General features: G+C 40.8%; 1 protein-coding gene across 1 annotated transcript in view; it reads right to left on the bottom strand.

The window, feature by feature from the left end:
• LOC125044278 (inositol-trisphosphate 3-kinase B-like) overlaps positions 1-5,000 on the bottom strand; it is a gene marked incomplete at its 5' end in the record, with an annotated part of 247,039 nt that overhangs the window by 228,784 nt on the left and 13,255 nt on the right.

Below are 5,000 nucleotides of genomic sequence, written 5' to 3'. Positions count from 1 at the left end.
GGGAGGGAGGAAGGGGGAGGAAGGGAGGAAGGGGTAGAGAGGGAGTGAGTGAGTGACGGAGGGAGGGAGGGAGGGAGGGAGGGAGGGAGGGAGGGAGGGAGGGAGAGAGAAGGGAGGGAGGGAGGGAGGGAGGGAGGGAGAGAGAGAGAGAGAGAGAGAGAAGGGAGGGAGGGAGGAAGGGGGGAGGGAGGGAGGGAGGGAGGGAGGGAGGGAGGGAGGGAGGGAGGAGAGAGAGAGAGAGAGAGAGAGAGAGAGAGAGAGAGAGAGAGAGAGAGAGAGAGCGAGAGAGAGAGAGCAGTGTAACAGGTGCCTACATTTATCCCAAACAAAAAGATCTCGCCGTCCCCTCCTCCTGCCGTCCTCTGACCCTCCATCCCCTCGCCTCCACGCCCTTCCCCTCCTCCGCTCTTCATTCCTGCGTCCCCCTCTCCTCTGCTTCTTTCCCCTCCCCTTCCCCTCTCTTCCCTTTTCCATTCCCTCCTCCATCACTTCTCTCCTCCTTTTCCCTTCCCTTTCCATCTCCTCCCCCTTCCCCTCTCTTCTCTTCCCCTTCCCTCTCCTCCCCTCTCTCCCCTTTTCCCTTTTCCATCCCCTCCTCCATCCCTTATTCCCTTCCCCTTCCATCTCTTCCCCCTTTCCCTCTCTCCACCCTTCTCCCCTCTCTTCCCTTTATCACCCCTTCCCCCCTCCCCCCTCTCTTCCCTTTATCACCCATTCCCCCCTCCCCCGTCTCTTCCTTCTCCTCTCCCTTTCCCTACTCTTCCCCCTCCCCCCTCCCCTCTCCTACCCCGAGCGTGGAGCAAGCGTGGAGTGTTGAGTGCAAACCTTATTATCTCAAGGACACTCGACACTTCACCGCCATTATGACTATAAATATCAGGTCAACATCATAATCTGACACGAAAAACAAACACGCTAATGACACCCGGGCCGGAGAGCAAGGCGTTTCGGCAATCTCGGGCGACTGATAAGAAGACATTATGTTGTAACGTGGCGTTGAGATATGGCAACAGCACGCGCTCGTTATGGGCCCGCTGTCGTTTGTTTTGTAAATCAAATCTCTCCCACGGTTATTGGGCCGCTGTGATTGTTAGCATTTCTGTAAATCATATCTATATTAGTTGTCACTACTGTAGATCTATGGGGCTAACAGATTTTGTTTTTACTGCTGCGAATCAAAGCGATATATCGAGTGTTTTCACTCATATAAATCAAATCTATATCACGGCTGTTGTCACGTATGTAAATCATATCTACATTCCAGTTCTTATCGCTCTTGTAAATGAGACCTACATGCCTATCACAGCTGTTATCACATTAAAAATAAAATTAAAATCACAAATGATATCACTATTATAAACATTTCTATCTCACTCGATGTTGTCTCCAATTAACTCTTTCGTCACAGATTGTCGTCAGCATTATCAGCCACATATATACCTCACTCCCTTGTCACAGCATTCTTGTCACCATCATAAATCAAATCTCCCCCCCCCCCCCCCATAGAGTTGCTGTTAGGAGCATGGACCGCATCCATCTCACTCGTCTCTCACAGCATTGTTGTCAGCAACGTGTCGGCAGCATGAGGCAAATCTATCTTACTCGTTGTTGTCAGTTGCTGTCACTATAATATTTCCAGCGAAACCAAATATATCTCGCCCTCTACCACACCACTGTTGACAATAAATCAAATTAATTTCCCTCGCTCGCCTCGGCATTGTTGTCAGTATTCTATCCCAGACAATCTCACAAGGTCGATTTTACATACAACGATAATCTAAATCCATTCTTTACAGGCGAGAGTTACGGAGCGCCTACCTTGAAACCCGAGTCAGTGTTTACTTTCTACGTAAATGTCGCATGGCCGCACCGCCCTTATTGTTGGGACACACGAACGCACGAACACCCACCGACGATTTCATTTTTTTCGGATTTCGAGTTTTTTTTCTTCATTGACATAACCTGTGGAGGTGTGTGTTTATATAACGGTCTCGGGTCATTTCATTACGAGAACATAAACAACAGTCAATATGGGTATTATAATAATTCTATCCACGGATTCTCACAATTCGTATATCCACTTCTTCCCATCCAGCCTATCCAATTCTCTTCTCCCTTTCCTCCCTTCCATTAATCTTCTCCTCCTATCCTTCCCCTTTCTTCCTTCTCCCATCACGTTTCCTCTTCCCCCCCTTCCCTATTTTTCTCTTGTTGTTGTTGTTTATTACCCGCCATTCCTCGATACACCCAAAGCCAATTAAGCCATTTGATAGATGTGTTTATATAAGGAGCGCGCCCTTGGGATCGAACTTGCCGTCTCCTTAAATCACTGAATCATCATGTATCACTTTTATTAATATCACTTTATTGAGATATTTGATTATTGTCAGTATTATAATTGTATCATCTTCGACCTGATGAATATCATTATATAAGCATTACTATTATCATTGTTATTATAATAATCTTCATCACTGTTATTACTGTCATCATCATCTTCGTCTTTTTATTGCCAATGCCGTTTGAATTTTCCTCATTATTATTATTATCATTATCACTGCTTCCACCATTATCATTATTGCCATTACAATCATTATCATTATCATCCTAATTATCATACGCTCACTTTCGTTATCTTTACAATTGCTGTTAATATCACTATTATCATCACAGTTAATATTACTATCATAAACATTATCATTATCATTACTATCATTATTAGTATCATTATTATCATTATTACCATCATTATTATTATCATAATTACCATCATTATTATCAATATTACCATCATTATTATCATCATTGATAGCACTATTAAAGTTCCTATAATCATCACCATCATCACCATCATAATCCTCCCCATCACCACCATCACCATCACCACCATCATAATCCTCCCCACCATTCCCATCGCCTCCATCCTCCCCGCAACAGAAGGAACCGCCGCCGGCCCGCCATTCCATCCAGCCGCCCGCCTCCCCTCTCGACCCTTGGCTGATCCCTTGGCGCTGGCGTGACGAGGTGGGGGTGGGGGGGGGGGGGGGGTCATGACCTCAGGGCGTTATCGTGGTTTGTGGTAAATAAGGAAGCTGATTTTCTTTTCTTTTTTTTTTGTTTTTATATAGTTGAGGTGTTTTTTATGATGTTGATTATTAGTAGTAGTATCGGTATAATTCTTGTTATCAATGCCTTTATCTATATTGGCATTGTTGTTATTAACATCATCATAATTACTAATATTATTGTTATTGGTATAATCATCATTATAATTATTTTTCTCATTATCATCATAAATTTGTTTTAGTTAGTTATTACCACTGAAACGTTGTTATTTTTCTAAAGGCAAGTGTTAAAATATTTGATGGACGAGGCAGTCTTGAATTAAAAAGTAGTAAACACAAAACAGGCTGATCAGTCAAAGAAAAAAATCAAGTGATCTCGGTAGTCTTAATTAATATTTTAAAAAAATAATTTAAAAGATAAATCAACATTAACTGTAACAACAATAAAACAACAATGTTAATCATAATAACGATAATGATAATAATATTAATGATAATAATGATAATAATAACAATAATAATTATAACTTTATATGAAAAAAAAAACAGTCATGGAAAAATCTATCTTAGTAAAACGTTTCGGAATCATTTTCGAACACCGAAGTAACATTATCACTGTTGCTTAGGTTAAAAAAGGTTTCGAAGCTTCGACTCCAAAGAAACCCTTCCTTCAGTAAAACAAGCGAACCGTAAAACAAATCAAATTAATTCTCCCCGACGGCGAATTTCAGAAATCCAACCCAGGTTAGCCAAGACAAACAACAACACCGTTTTAACTACGACCACCCTTTAAAAAAATAATAATAATAATAACAACAAAATAAAATAAAATAAATAAATAAATCCACCTTACAATCAGAAAAAAACCCTTTTAACTACAACCAACCCAAGACAAAAAAATAAATTCAATCCATTCTACAACCCTACAACCAAATTTCCCCCCGACGAGTCACTACAGAAATCCCACTCAGATTAGCCAAGAAAAATAACAACTCCCGCGCCCATTTCCGCCCACGACGCGCCTCTGAGCCTGGAAGGAACCTCGCTTACTCACTGTCATGGGAGCCACGGCAAGAGCCTCGTATTTGGGCATTTATCTTGAGAAGTTGGAGATTGAGAAGTTAGTTTGGAAGTTACGGAGTCAGTTTGGAAGTTAAGGAGTCAGGTTGGAAGTTATTATAGTTAAGAAGTTTGTTACTGTTAAACAAGTTAATATCAAGAACTTTATTTACGTGCAGAAGCTAGTTAGTGTTACGAAGTTTATTGATGTTAAGAAGTTTGTCACTATCACCTAGTTAGTGTTCAGAAATTTGTTTATGTTACCAAGGCAATTCAGGAACCAGCTAGAATTTTACCTAACCTTGGTACCCCACCCATTTCCGGCCCAAGTCAGCGCTCAGAATCACGGCGAGAACCTTAGAAACTTTAAAAAACCTTAGATACTTAAAAAAAAAAAAACCCATAAAAAATCAGGTAACTGAACCTTAGAACTTCATTAAAATCGATCCTTTGAACCTCCGTGCATAACAACCTTAGAACTTGAGGAGTTGTGAATCCTAGAACCTTAGAACCTTCAAATTTTGTATCTTCACACATCTCTGAACCTTTAGAACCTTAAAACCTCACTTCGGAAGCCTAAAAAAGATCGCCCCTTGCCTTAAAAGCTTCTTCCCCGTTTCAAATTGGGAACCGTGCCCGGGATTCTGTTATTTGAATCCCGAGCGTTTATTTATTCATGAACGGAATTTGCATAGTAATATCCGTTCAAGTACGTTCAATAAAGACCTTTTTATTTAAAAGAAAATGTACAATATGTGTCATAATTTTCGTTAAATCATTGAATATGCAAATCAAGTAACGGACTCCTTCAAAGCTGCTTGAAAAATAACGAAAAATCAGAAAAATAAAAAAAACCCAGATTAACGAATAATTCAA

Source organism: Penaeus chinensis, chromosome 3 (genome assembly GCF_019202785.1).
Source record: "Penaeus chinensis breed Huanghai No. 1 chromosome 3, ASM1920278v2, whole genome shotgun sequence".
Taxonomy (NCBI): domain Eukaryota; kingdom Metazoa; phylum Arthropoda; class Malacostraca; order Decapoda; family Penaeidae; genus Penaeus; species Penaeus chinensis.
Note: the sequence above shows the minus strand (reverse complement) of the source record. Positions and strands in the feature narration are given on the sequence as shown.